The sequence below is a fragment of the Ailuropoda melanoleuca genome, chromosome 3, assembly GCF_002007445.2.
Source record: "Ailuropoda melanoleuca isolate Jingjing chromosome 3, ASM200744v2, whole genome shotgun sequence".
NCBI classification, from domain to species: Eukaryota; Metazoa; Chordata; class Mammalia; order Carnivora; family Ursidae; genus Ailuropoda; species Ailuropoda melanoleuca.
In genome coordinates, this window is record NC_048220.1 from 145,774,742 (window position 1) to 145,790,288 (window position 15,547).

Genomic DNA, 15,547 nt, shown 5'->3' on the forward strand with positions numbered 1-15,547 from the left:
AGGTGGCTACCGCTTCCCGGCGCCCTGACACGGCGGCTCCCTCCCCCTTCTGTTTAGCTTCCGATATCTGTGCGCGGTTTCACGGCTCCCCGCTTCGTACCTCGATACTCAGCGCTGGAGATGTTCATTTGTAGAGATCCAGATGTATCTTCCTGCGTCTCAGGCTGATTCCGTGGATATTCCTGCTGGTCTGGTACCTATCCAGCTCAACTCAGGGGACCGGCTGAAAAAGGGGTCCCCCTACTCCTCCGCCATCTTAACCTCCTATCTGGAAAATGAGTTTTAATATCCATTATTGAGAGCATTAAACATATGGGGAAACCAACACGTCACAGTATGTACAGTACTTGTACTCTCAGAACTACAGAATATTGCTGAGGACAATTAAAGAAACTTATCTAAATGGCAAAATATAATGTGTCGACCAGAACACCCGATTGGTTATAATACCCATCGTCCTTTAACTCGTCAATAGATTCATTGCAGTACAAATGAAAATCCCAACAGGGTTTTCAGTAGAAAATGATTCTAAACTTACGCAAAGTGAGACTCTTTAAAATGGAGCGGAGATGGAGGACTTACCGGCCTGGTTTCAAAGTTTGCTGCAGGAATGACGTCCACGAGGTGTGGACGTTGACACAGGCAGGCTGATGACTGCACACGACATATCACTTCAGTGAGAGACGGCTTCTTCCGCAGAGAGGGGAGAGGACAGCCTTTCCCCCAAATGGTACTAGGGCAGACACCCAATAAAATTTTAACTTGAAATGAATCATGGGGCTAAACAGAAAACTATAAAAGTTTTGAAGAAATAATAGAAAATCTTTGTGATGTTGGCCCAGGCAAAGATCACTTAGGATGCAAAACACATAAACCTCATAAAAGAGAAACTGACAGTTAAACTTCACCAAACTGAAGACTTTGTTCTCAGGAGGATATCAAAGAAACGAAAAGGCCTGCCAAGGACTGGAGAAAATATTCACAATACACGTGACAGACCAAAGGCTGATACCCAAAATACAGCTCAACTATAACAGCACAAACAGACAGTGGGGCACCTGGGTGGCTCAGTCAGTTGATTTCAGCTCAGGTTATGATCTCAGGGTCAGGAGATCGAGTCCTACGTTCAGCTCTGTGCTCAGTAAGGTGGGGTGTCTGTTTGAGATTCCCTCTCCCTCTTCCTCTGCCCCTCCCCTCCACTCCCACTTACTCTTGCACTCTCTCTCTCAAATAAATAAATCTTGAAAAAAAAAACAATACAAACAGCCAAATGTTTGAAAATGTTGATAATGTTTCAGCATACCATTTATAAGCCAAAAATTTGTGAAAGATCAATAAACACATGGGAAAGGGTTTCTTTAAGTTATCAAAGAAATGCACATTAAAACCCCAAAAAGTTAACCGTGCAAACCCACTGGAATGGTGAAAATTCTAAATCTTGAAAATAGTCGGAGCTGGTACAGATGCTGAGTAACTGTTGTAATTACTGGTGGAAATGCAAAATGAGGAGCCACTTGGGAGAGCAGCTTGGGAGATCCTTATAGACTCAAGTGTACCTTTACCCTTACTTTATGGCGCAGCACGAACACTCCTGTTTCCACAGGAGAAATGAAAGCGTATTCCACGCCAAGACCAGCTCATGAGTGTTCCCAGCAGTTTTATTCTCAGCAGCCACTAAATGAGTACATTAAAACTATGCCCTAATAATACGCCTACAAAGACAATCACAGGGAAGCTGAGAAGTAACTAAGAAATCACGATCAATTCAGCAAGCGAGGTTTATAAAGAGTGAAACAGGAAAATATTGCATCTAGGAAATCAGAAACAAACAAAAATATACTGCAAAGAAAAGCTAAGTAGATAGGTCAGTACTTGTGATGAATGTAAGTGAGCTCCATTCATGTCATAAACGAGACAGTCTTACAAACCGGGTAAAAGACATCCTCCTACAAGCCAGTTTAGAGACGCATCAAGGACGAAGTGGGAAAGAAGGGAAGAGAGGGAACCGGTCATCACAGGCTAGCAAAAGGCAAGCAACTGGAGCGATGTGGGTGTGAAATAAGTGAGAATTTAGAGTGAAAGCAAAGTGAAAAGTTAGAGAGTAACAAAATAAAAGGAATAAGGCACTAAGACAATATGCCTGTCGGAAACTTTTTGTACCCAAAAACAGAGTTGAAAAACACACAAAGCCAAAAATTGGAGTAGAAAAATCTCAACCACGGGAAGAGACATTAACTTAAATATCAGAAACTAACAAATGGAATGGAAAAATAAAGAGTAGAAAAGTTGGATACCATATTTAATAAGCTTAGTCTAATTTGCCTTTCACTATTGAAAATGAACAGTTACAGGATACACTATATTCTTTTAAAATATTCGGGAAACTACCATGAAGATTGAGCATTTTTTATTGTACGATGAGATCTCAACATATTCTAAATCAATCAATGTTTGAGTATATTATTTCTCTCTCTCTCTCTCCTTTTTCTTTCTTTATTTCCTCTTTCTTTATTTTTTATTTATTTTTTCAAGTAGGCTCCACGCTCAGCAGAGCCCAAGGCAGGCTGACTCATGACTCTGAAATCTAGACCTGAGCTGAGATCAAGAGTCCACTGCTTAACCTACTAAGCCACCCAGGGACCCCTGAGTACATTATCTCTTAACAAATATAAAAGTGGTGCTTTGAGGGGCACCCGGGTGGCTCAGTCGGTTAAGCGCTCAATTTTTGATTTTGGCTCAGGTCATGATCTCAGGGTCATGGGATGGAGCCCCATGTCGGGCTCTGTGCTGCGCCTGGAGCCTGCTTCAGATTCTCTCTCTCCCTCTCTCTCTGCCCCTACACCCTGCTCGCTCTTGCTCTCTCTCTAAAAAAAACAAAAATTAAAGTGGTGCTTTGAAAAGAAATCCTAGTCCAACCATATATAAATATGAATAGTGCAGGCACAACTAACCAAAATTCAAGGTGGGAGGTAATTAAAACTTTATGCAGACATTTTAAAACTGAGACATAATAAAATAATCTTGTAAATGTAAATAGCCAACACTGTCTGGAGACTAAGAAAAGCTAAAGCCGTGGAATACGATGCAGTCAGTAAAAAGCAAGGACTTGGGCAGCGTGGAAACCTCTTCCCTATGCTGTTAGCACAAGAAGAAAGCTTCAGACCACAGACGGCATGTGCCGCAGACGTGTCATATCATCCATTGTGAGGACTGTTATCGTGTCACTCTTTGGTGGTTCGGAAAACTGAGCGACTCAGTGTCTCGTGAGGTGGGGTGCAGGGCATCTTGCAAGCCCATGACCGGAGCACGGGCGTGTGCATGTGTACGGCTTACGTGACTGCTGTGTGTGCACGTACGTACACAGCGCTTACACGTCCGCGGGTGCGCGTATGTGCTGAGACAGCGCTAGGGGATACGCACTCACGCTGAGGAGGGGAAACGAGACTGAGGTTGGGGTCTACAGTGTGTGGAATGGTGACCCCCAGAAAGATATGCTTGCATCCTAATCCCAGAACCTGTGAATGAGATTTTGTTTGGAAAACATTGTCTGCTGGTGTCCATTACGGATCTTGAGATAAAGCGCTCCTGGGCTTTCTGCATGTGCCAAGTCCAGAACAGCTCTCCGCGGGAGAGCAGAAGAGGAGCAAGTGTGCACAGGAAGAAGGCTCCGGAACAGGGAGGCAGAGATCAGAGCAGGCGGCTGCGAGCCCAGGAGTGCTCAGGGTCGCGAGCACCCGCCACAGAGCAGGAGACGGAGGGATGACACCACTCTCCCCTGAAGTGTCCTGAGGAGCCCACCCTGACGACACCCAGGCCTCGGACCCCGGCACTCAGACCTGAGAGAGAATGAATTTCTACGGTGTCCTGCGGCCCGGTCTCTGGTCATTTTAGCAGCCACAGGCATCGCGACTTTGCCAATAACGTTAAACTTGTTGATATGGACGATGTAGTCACGTCTAATGTGTGGCAATAACAGCGAACTCCGCTTGTTTCTGTTCGGACTTGGTTCATATGTGAAGCAGGAAAACCAAAGCACCAGTCGCCGGAGGGCTGTGGCTTGGCGCGGTCTCCGTGGGCTCCAGCCTGTGGACACAACTCACCCTCAGCTCCAGCCAGGGCAAGGTGGACAAGGGACAGCCTCCTTCCATCCCAATGGCCGGCACCCCATAGCATGGTCAGACCTCGCGGCCGGACATTCTGAAAACTGTAGGCTTTATTTCCATGATGATATCCTCAGCAGCCACACAGGGTTCTAGTGTTGAACACGGTATTTCTGGCGTGGCCTGCCCTGTGGTGCGGCAGGGTCCTAAACTGCGCAGTGTCTGTCCTCACGACAACTGAACACCACCTCCTGTGGACGTCACTGCTCTGCCGGGGGGTTGCTAGTGAGGGACAGATGGAAGCCTCTGCCGCGTGGCCCCGAATGGCCCGTCCCTGCAACACTCAAACAGCGCACAGCTGCTGAGGGACAAGGGCCCCGGGCCACCTGCTAAGTCACAGAAACATGTATTTGGCCTTATTTCCAGATTTTTTTATTACTTACGATTTCCAGGTTTTTGATGGTCACACCTGCTTTATCACACACATCATCTAGCCAGTTACAGCGGCCCTCTTCACATTTCCTTTCCTATCTCTCTGCTTCCCTCTTTATTCCAGTGTCTACTCAACATTCCACGGCGAGGCTGTATGATAGCCAGCCTGTTGCACCGAGGACCTAGTTTCTACTTCCTCTTTCTTTAATTATAAAATGCGACATGTGATGAAAAGTAATATGACCATTGATAAGAATGCAAACCCATCGTAGACCCCATATTCTATTCCTCAGAAGTTAAACACCTTTAACCGTATAGTGCGAATCCTGACGAACACTTCCGTGTGCACGGGAGGGCGTGGGCACGGTTTCAGAGCTCCTGGGGAGACCTGTTGGGGGGCTGCCGGGGAGACCTCTCTGGTCTGGGAGACCCTGAACTACTGCACACCCCTGACTTGTGTTTAAGCTGGTTCCAGCTTTACACTATGACAGACGTGCAGTCATAAACGCTCTTAGACCTATATTTTGGGGTATTTCCAGTTTACATTTCTAGAAACAAAATTCCTATTCAGAGACTATGAAGATTTTAAATTTTGATTAACATTTAAAAATAGCTTCCAAAAAACTTTATAGCCTGCCCTTCTTCCCCTCCACCATGAACACGTTCTCACATTCGCATGAGCTCCTCTCCTGCTGTTGATTTATATTATTGTTGCCTAGGTATTTGTTGTTTGGGGGATTATGCAATAATTTTGCAACCTAAGACTTGCATCTTTTTATAGATTTTAGGTACCTTATAAACGTATGTATTTTTTGTGGAAAACGTGCATATACATACATACGTGTTTAGGAATGTCTAACACCATCTCTATTTGGTCACATAACATGTATCAGGTAACAGCTGGTACAAGAATTCCCCTTAGAGAGAAAGGCATCTTTGTCAGTGCAAACTCTTCTTAAGAAACCGAAGACCGTCTTTGTGGCCCTTGGCAGAAGCATACACTCTGCGCTTCATGAGAAAGACTGAGTGTTGTGTGTTTTCTCCCAATGTGAAAGCGCAGAGCAGAGCGCAGGACTGGGACAGAGGAACAGCGGGAAAGAGGAAGACAGCCATCAGGGGAAACGGCCCAACATCAAATCTAAACTGCCTTTATCTTGAAGCAAACCCACCCCCACCCTTCCCATCTCCTCCGCCATTCATTAAAGGCCGGAAGACTGGGAGGAGAAACAAGTGGGTCTGGCCTGCAGAGACGCCGCAGAGCTAGCTGGCTGGGCAGACGGAGGGCGCAGGCCAGAGCATGTGGGAGAGCAGGTGTGGAGAGCTGCCCGCACCTGCTGCCCCCAGAGCCCACCTGGCCTGCAGATCTGTGTGCGCACAGCATTGCCCCGCAGGCTGCAGGGCTGGACCCTGCCTCGGGAACAGGCCTGTCTCTGGAATGGCCGAGGTTCCAGTTGTCCTAGTGGTGAAGAGTCTGGTGTGGAAACAGGTCGAACCAGTTGTGCTCAGGAGGACCTCTCACCTGCATTGAGGTGTGTGGGACCTGAGGGCACATTCCAGCCAGCCGTGGAATGGAGGGCTGGGGGTGGGGTCCAGAGAAGTTAAAGGGAGCGGGCCCCTGGGCCAGCCCACACCAGGCTGGAGGCAGCTTCACACGCAAACAAAACAAAGCAAGCTCCCAATTTAGAGGATCCCGTCAGTACGGCAATCTTGAAAGCAGTGAACCCCACTGCTAGCGGGGCCACTGCGTACATGGGGTCAGGGGCCAGGAAGACAGACAGATAGGAAGCCAGTACTCAGCCCCAGGCACAGGGAGGCCCCGGGCAAATTTTAGCTCTCGAAGCCATAGGGCAGCATAGGGGTGCTGAAGCCCAGGTCAAAGAACAGGGGCCCCGGGGGCCCAGGAAGATGGGAGGCCAGAGACCAGCACGGCAGACCTCCAAGTCCCCACTGGCCCTGTCCTCTGAAAAGATCAGCTCTGTTCTCACTGGGAAAGTCCTGTCCGCTTAGATTCCACCTGTATCTGCCTGCCTGGGAAGAGCAGCTCTCTCTCCCATTCTTCTGAGGTGGTGTATTGATTCTGAATTCCTCCTAAAACCTGTATCTTTTGCATATATAACTGGTTAAATAGTGCCCTCCCCTCCCCACCCCCCAGAGATGGCGTCCACCCAAAACCCAGGAACGTGGCTTTGTTTAGAAATAGGGTCTTTGCAAACCTGCTTCAGGGAAGGACCTGCCTAGATTAGGGTGGGCCTAAATCGAAGGGCGGGATCCTTCCAGGAGAAGACTTGGGGAAAGGTAGAGATTGGAGCAGGGAGACCCCAGGGCAGGGTGCCTCGGGCACCAGAAGCTGAAGGATGCAGTATCCATGCCCTGCCGACAGCCTGATGGCAAACTTCCTTCCTCGAGTTCTGACACAGTAAATTCCTGCTGTTCTAAGGCACCCTTTCGTGGTCCTTTTTCACATCAGCCACAGGAAACCAACGCAACACGGGTCCAGGAGATGCTCCCTTTAGGACTTCCGAAGTCTGTGGCCACATTCCCCAGATACACCGTCCCACTTCCCTACGCCTTCCGGACGTTCACTCTCCCTTCATTCTGGTTTCTGCTCTGATGTCACCTCCTCACTGTGACCTTCTTTCATGGCTGTTGATAAGATAGCCCTCTGCTTGCTTGCCTGGCTTCCCTGCTTTCTTAGCATTGCTCACTCCCGGAGAAAACACCCTGTGTCCAGCAGACCAGCAGCCCCCCTGCCGAAGCCAGCTCAGACCTGTCTTCATCACACCGGACACCTCCTGGGACCTGGGTCCACCCTGGCCACCACCAACCACACAGACAAGCCCCAGCTGTGTGCTCCTGGATTCGGGGGCCCTGAACAAATGTCTATCTGAGTGCCAGCCAATACCACAAAGGATCCTGAAAATAGAGACCCGGGGCGGCCTTCTACCCTTCGAGCACAAGCCTGAAAATTGACTTTGGCTAAGACCAGCCCATGGAGATACATGCCCATGAATCTGTTATTCCTCCCAACAGCAAAGGTGATCGAGGTGCGGGTGAGAGACCATGCTTCGTTCACAGTGGATTAAGGAAACACATGAAAATGGACACAGGTAAGACAGAGGCCCCTTGGAGAGGACACTGTAATACTTTTAAAAATAAAAATTAAAGCATGCTCTAAGCCCTAGAAAGATGAACATGTCTTTCAGCAATCGTGAGAGGCACAGAAGGAAGATGAGAGGAACATCAGCGGTGAGTCTGGGGAATGAACACAGGCGTGCACGCGAACGCCCAGAAACGCACTTGAGGACGGTCTGAGCCACGGCGTGAGCGGCCTGAGGGGGCTGAAGTCACTCCTGGATGCGGGCAGTGGATTTTCAGCTCCTATTTTGTACTCTCAGCGCTGCCGGTGCTGGTGTCGCCCACGAAGCCAGGGGTCTCCCCCCATCTTCAGTGGGCGGAGGAAGAAACTCTGCTCCAGGACCTCTCTCTGCTCCACAGCGCTAAGTTCTTTCATGCAAAGGAAGGGTGCAATAAACGTAAATAAATAACCAGAACATTCCAGTGCGAACAGTCATTCTCACTCCTGTGAACATAAATTCCCGAAGGAAACGGGATTGGGTCTCCCCGAGCCCTACTTCTCCAAGGTGCACAAAGTCCCGGCCAAGGCCCTCAGCATGCACATCAGTGGGCCAGCGTGTGCCGCGGACGTGTCCAGAGAATGTGTTGGCTGGGACCGCTGGCCATGGCCTCCCCCCTCGAGGAATCTGCCAGTAATCCCTGCCGACCTAAAGCCCTAACCTGTGGTTGGAGCGCAGTTCCGGAGACAGATCAGCTGGGAAATACAAGCACCTGTCGATTCTCCCTGGATTTGGTTGGGAGGTTGAGTGTGGCGACCTGTTAACCAGCGAATTTCTGTCCTCATCCCACGTGAGAATAAGCCGGCCCCCTCTTTTATTCCTTAGATCCATGTGGCGGGAGTTGTAGCTCTTACTTGGCAAGGCTCGTCATCACCAAGTGAGGGGACTGGGTGGCTTGAACAACAGAAACGCATCGTCTCTGGAGGCCAAAGTCCAAAACAGGTGTCTGCATGGTTGGCTCCTTCCGAGGCCTCGCTCCCTGGCGTGTGGGTGCGGTTTTTCCTGTCCCTCTGTGCCTGTCTCCCGTAAGGACACAGTCACATGGGGTTCGGGCAATCCCTAATGGCTGCAGGTAGGGGGTCACCTCGTTAAAGAGGTCATGTCCGAAGACGGTCACATGTAGACGTACGAGGACTAGGGCTTCAACAGATGAATTTGGGGGGACAGACTCTCCCCACAACAGTTCTCAGAAACTGTTTGCTGGTGTATTTGACGAACACGTGAATTAACAGACAGAAACATGAAGCCAAATAAAAAATGTTGTCAGATTCTCTCAAAGCTTCAATCACGAGGACCAAAGATGCCCAGTAGGTATGCTGTTCTGGTCAGGTGGTAAAGACGATGCAGGAGATGGGGAGCCTGGACACCCTGGAGATTTGCCGAGCGTCCCAGGGGTGGTTGTGGTTTGTGAAATCACCCGTGCAGCGTGGATGCTGTCCAGAGTCACAGGGCAAGCACCCACGCTGCCCACGGCCACAGGGCAAGCACCCACGCTGCCCACGGCCACAGGGCAAGCACCCATGGCTTCCCAGGGCTGCAGGGCAAGCACCCACGGCTGCCCACGGCCACGCAGTCTCACTGTCCCAGAAGTTAACAAACCGCTATGAGATGTCACTTAACCACATTCGATATCCCCTGAAACCCCTGCGTCAAAGTCTCTGTGTTTATTGTCACTGGGCCCTTGCTGCTCACCGCAGTCCTGCTTCCAGGACGTCAGCTCTTACTTGCCTCTTTTCCAGGGGACCCCAGCAAACCCAGAGGCTTCTTTCCTTTCCTGGAGAAGACCTGGCATTCATCTGACCCCACTTTTCCTGCCGGCTACTTGGTCTTCCGCTTGCCTTCTGCCTCTTGTCCTGATGGCTACAGCCTCTGTGTGCGTTTCCAAACAGCCTTAGTCCCCCTTTCTTCGGGAGAGAGGGGTTTTCCCAAGAGCACCCCCAGCTCCCATTCTGGCCTCTGCTGTCTGCTGGTGGCCGTCATGTCCAGGGCCCTTCTCAACCTGAAACCACGCCACGACCACAGCCCTCTCCCGCCGCTCCTGAAAAGTCAAGCTTTGGAAGCACCGCTTTGCCCTTTGCAGGAGGCCAGCTGAGCCTCCTGTGAATTCCAAGTATGACCTCTGGAAAGCAACTGGCGAGGTTTTACTGACTCGGTCATTCAACTGAAACTCCTTCCAATGCTGGCTCCCATCCTGCCGACGGGGAGTGAGCACATCCTGCGAGCTTTCTCTAATGGAAAGGAAAGCTGCCTCCCCTGCACGCGGAGTCCCGGGGCCACCTCCGTGCACCCCCTTCTCTGCCACTGCAGTTCCAACCCGGCGTTCTAGAGATCACTCGGGTGTGAGGCAGAAGGAGATGTTACACCCCAGCTTGTGCAGCACCGGGCTGTACTTACTTACCTCTTTCCCCTCATGCCTGTGGCTGAATTTAGTCTAAAACAAAGACCGGTCACCATCGTCCCCACTAGAGCACAGGGACGCCCGAGATCAGCACCACAAAAGGGATTCCCATGCCTCTGTCAACCAAAAAGGAAGTTAAAAATATGGAAAGAACTGTTAAACCCAAATTAGAGCTGACGAGAAGCTAGGAGAACAAACACGTCGTCCACAGCTCTGCCCGTGGCTCTTGACAGGCACATACTAGGTGCACGTAAGGGCTCTGCTAGGCCCCAGCAGCATGTCCTTCTGAAGAACGGCCCTCCAAGGACGGCTTCAGAGCCTTATTTTACAGATGAGAAATGGAAGTTCACAGAGACCAGGCAATCGGCCTGAGGTCAGTGTAACAGTTTCCTAGTGCTAGGAAACACATTGTCCCAAACTTTGTGGCTGGGATCAAAAACACTGTTACTGTCCGTGATTCGTGGAATTGGCTGCACTTGGACATTAGTCCCTTCTGTTGGCCCCCACAGGGGTTTCCACCAGCTGGGGGCTCTCGACGTGTCCAGGATGTGTGGCCTCTGTCCATCGAGGGGTCTAGCCTGAGCCTCCTTATAACGTGGCAGCTGGGGGCCCAGGAAGTGACGCCCCCAGTCCCCTTCTGGAGCTGGAAGTCACTAAAAGTTGGTTCCGGTGCATTCTTTGATGAAAAACCGTCACAGGCCAGCGCAGATCCAAGGGATGGGGGCTGGCCCCTCCCTTCTAGTGTGAGGAGTGTGCGACATGAGCGTGCAAGGCTTCGAGGAGCACAATCCGCACAGAACCAACAGTGACCATCACTGCTTCCTGGGGCTCCTGGGGGGCTCAGTCGTTAAGCGTCTGCCTTCAGCTCAGGTCATGATCTCAGGGTCCTGGGATCAAGCCCCATGTCAGGCTTCCCATTCAGCGGGGAGTCTGCTTCTCCCCCTCCCTCTGCCGCTCCAGCCCGCCTGTGTGCTCTCTCGCTCTCTCTCGCGCTCTCTCGCGCTCTCTCTCGCTCTCAAATAAGTAATATCTTCAAACAAGAAATTGTTTCCTGATGGTGGGAAATGGAGAAGAGGGGGAGGGGGCTGTTGTAGAAGGGATTTGAGGTTTCAAAATATGAGGATGTATACTTTGATAAAAATAAAACAGAAGGAGAAAACAAGACAGACTAGATAAGACCTATAAATAACATGAAACCATGGGGGGTGTTTCAAACAAGTGTTTGTAGAAGAAATGAACTCGAGGCTTGGGAAAATTTGCTGTCCATGGAATAAATGTGACCTCACGCCATTAAAAAACAACTCCAAATGAACAGAAAATGCTGTTGTGTAAGTCCTATTGTTATAAGAAGAAATACACATTTTGTATTCTAGGTTCTTTAAAAAATATCGTCAATCAACCAAAAGGTCACAACTTATAAAACACTAACAAATTATACTATTAAAAATCAAGGACTTATTTAAGTTAAAAAATACTTTAAATTGACTTGAAAGACCAAAAAATTAGGAAAATAATCTCTATTTACATGGATGTACAGGGCTTAATATCATAAATTATAAAGATCACTTATTAATAACAGAAAGATCAATCATCAAACAGACAAAAAAGCGAAGAAACTGAGGAGACAATTCAGAGAAGTGGAGAGATAACTGCTCAGGAAAGAGGGGATGATGATACCCAGCCTCAAACACAACACAAGATGAAGGAAAGTTCGCACAGGAGTAAAACGTCATTTATCTCCAGTCAGACGGACAAAGACAGAAACGATGGGGAGCTTTCCAGGTCTGACGAGGTTTGCTAAACAGGCAGACTGATGTAAACACATACTCTTTATGAGTATTTTGAACATTAATTTATAATTTTCGTTAAATATGAGATGTTTATGTTTATTAATTGAGACACTCTACATGATAAAAAGATCGGAGGGTAAGTGCAAACTTGGGTGGTTTTCGTAAACATGTCTGTCCGCGTGATCACAACACCGAGCAGCATATAAAGTTAAGTCCCCACGTGTCCCAGGCTGGTCCCCCACCCTTCACCCCAGGGGACTCCCCCTGCTATGGTTCAGATTAGCCAGGACTGTTCTAGAATGCCGTGTAAATGCAGTTATAGACTCCGCCGTCTTTTGTAGCTATCTCTTGTTTCAGCATGGTGGGTTTGAGAGTCATCCATGGTGTGCGAGGTCGTTCATGCCTTTGTATTGGGGCACAGGTTACCTTCAGTAAATAGATCACGACTGAACTTCTCCATCTATCCGTAACTACTTGGCTTGTTTTCAGTTTGGGGCTAATATAAATAATACCACAACCAACATTTCAGTCAAAGAGTTTGCAGGGCACGTGTTCTCATTTCTCTTGGGTAGACACCAAGAGCAGCATTTCTTAGACAAGCTGCAAGCATGTGTCTGACTTTATATGAAGCCACCAGCAGTCTTCCAAAGCACTCATGCAATGTTACACTTCTCCCAGGGGTGGTCAGGAACTCAGATATTCCTCATCATTGCCAACACTTGACATTATCAGTCTTTTTAAATTTAGCCTGATTCGAATGGGTTTGTTGTAACGTCTGTGCTTTAAGTTCACATTTCTCTTATGACAAACAATGTTGATCATTTTTGAAAGTCTTATTGGCCATTTATCTATCTTCTTTTGGCAAGTGTCCATTCAAGACTTTTATCCATTATTCATCAGACTCTTTTGTCTTATCAAAATGTGTGATGTGTGTCTCTCTCTCTCTATATATAGACATATATACATACATATATTTGTCTTTTTGTCAAATTATACACTAACAACAATATATCCCGTATCACAAGTGATATGCTATGTACAGTATAATCCGCATCATAATTACACACTATGGCTTGCTCTCTCATCATATTGTCTTTGTCCACCACAGACAATTTGAAGTCCAATTAATCCCTTTTCTCTTTAAGGATATTCTTGTGTGTGCCCTATTGAAGGAATAATTGCATACCCCAAATTGTAAAGATTTACTCATATGTCTTTTCCAGGTGGTTTAGCTTCCTCATTTAGATTTATGATCCATTTCAAAATAGCTTGATAAATGATGTGAGGTGAAGACACAGTTGTTTATTTTTCATGTGGCTGTTGAGTTGTCCTTGTCCCAGGACGTTCACGTGAAGACGAAGTGATCACGCATACGCAGACCCATGTTGGGGCGCCCTATTCTGCTCTGTGGGCCTGTAGGGCTATCCTTCCACCAGCGCTAAGCTGTCCTAATTACTGTAGTTTTATAGCAAGGCTTGAACTCAAGAAGCGTAAGCTTTCCAGGTTGGTTCTTCCTCAAAACTGTTAGACTAATCTTGTTCTTTGTAATTCCATGTAAACTCTAGAATCAATCCATCAGTTCCTACAAAAAAAAAAATCCTACTGATATTTTAATTGGTGTTGTATTGAATCCACATGCCAGTTTTGGGAGAATAAGCATCTTAACAGCATGGAGTTTGCAATCCAGGGCTAGGCTATTCCCCTTGTTTTATTTACATCTCCTTCACTTACTCTCAGCACTATTTTGTAGTGTTTCATGTAGAACTTTTGTATATTACATTTGATTTAATTGATTTCTATTTGTTTAAATTTAAATTCTTATTTGTTAAAAAAAATTGTTAAAAATTAAATTTCCTGGGGTGCCTGGGTGGCACAGTCGGTTGAGTGCCTGCCTCTTGATTTTGGTTCAGGTCGTGACCTCCGGGTCCTGAGATCGAGTCCATGTCAGGCTCCACATCCAGTGAGCGTCTGCTTCTCTCCCTCTCCTTCTGCCCTCCATAACCCCCCTCTAAAATAAATAAATAAATCTTTAAAAAAATAAATTTCCTATAATTTCTTGCTACATTGTAGAAATACAATTGATTGTTTTATTAAAATGTCTATACTACCCAAAGCAATTTACAGGTTTAACGGTATCAAAACACCAACAGTTTTTTTGCTTGTTTGTTTTTTGTTTTTTTACAGAACTAGAACAAACAATCCTAAAATTTTTATAGAACCTCAAAAGACCTTAAATCTCCAAAGGAACTGAAAAAGAAAAATAAAACTGAAGGCATCACAATTCCAGATTTCAAGTTATATTACAAAGCTATAGAAATTAAAACAGTATGGTACTGGCATAAAAATAGACATATAGATCAATGGAATTGACCAAAAATGGACCCACAACTATATGGTCAATTAATCTTTGACAAAGCAGTGACAAAGCAGGAAAGAAATATCCAATGGGGGAAAAGACAGTCTCTTCAACAAATGGTTTGGGAAAACTGGACAGCCACATGCAGAAGAATGAAACTGGACTATTTCTTACACCATACACAAAGATAAACTCAAAATGAATTAAAGACCTAAATGTAAGACCTGAATCCTTAAAAATACTTGAAGAGAGCACAGGCAGTAATCTTTCTGAAATCAGCTGTAGCTGCGTGTTCCTAGCTATGTCCCCTGAGACAAGGTAAATAAAAAGCAAAAATAAACTACTGAGACCATCAAAATAAAAAGCTTCCACACAGCAAAGAAAACAATCAACAAAACTAAAAGGCAGCCTACCAAATGGGAGAAGATATTTGCAAGTGACATATCCCATAAAGGGTTAGTATCCACAATGTATGAAGAATTGATACAACTCAATACCCCCAAAACAAATAATCCAATTAGAAAATAGGCAGAAGACGGGGATAGTCATTTCTCCAAAGAAGACATCCAGATGGCCATCAGACACATGGAAATGTGCTCAACACCACTCGTCATCAGGAAAACGCAAATCAAAACCACAATGAGATATCACCTCACACCTGTCAGAACGGCTGAAATAAAAAACACAGTGGGAAGCCTGGCTCACTCAGTTGGTAGAGCATGTGACTCTTGATCTCGGGGTTGTAAGTTCAAGCCCCACGCTGGGAATAGAAATTATTTAACAATAAAATCTTTAAAAAATACCTCAGAAGAAACAACAAGCGTTGGCATGGATGTGGAGAAAGGGGAACCCTTGTGCACTGTTGGTGGGAATGCAGACTGGTGCAGCCATTATGGAAAACAGTATGGAGGTTCCTCAAAAAATTAAAAATAGAGCTACCCTATGACCCAAAAATCATACTACTGGGTGTTTACCCCCCAAAATATAAAAACACTAATTCAAAGGGATACATGCACTCCTATGTTTATAGCAGCATTATTTTCAATAGTCAAGATATGGAAGGAGCCCAGATGTCCATCGACAGATGAATGGATAAATGAGATGTGGTGTATATATAGACTGGAATATTACTCAGCCATAAAAGGAATGAAATCTTGCCATTTGCAATGACATAGATGGAACTAGAGAGTACAATGCTAAGTGAAATAAGTTAGAGAAAATACCATATGATCTCATTCATATATGGAATTTAAGAAATAAAACAAATGAGCAAAGGAGAAATAAAAAGAGAGAGACGAACCAAGAAAAAGACTCTTAGCTACAGAGAACACACTGAG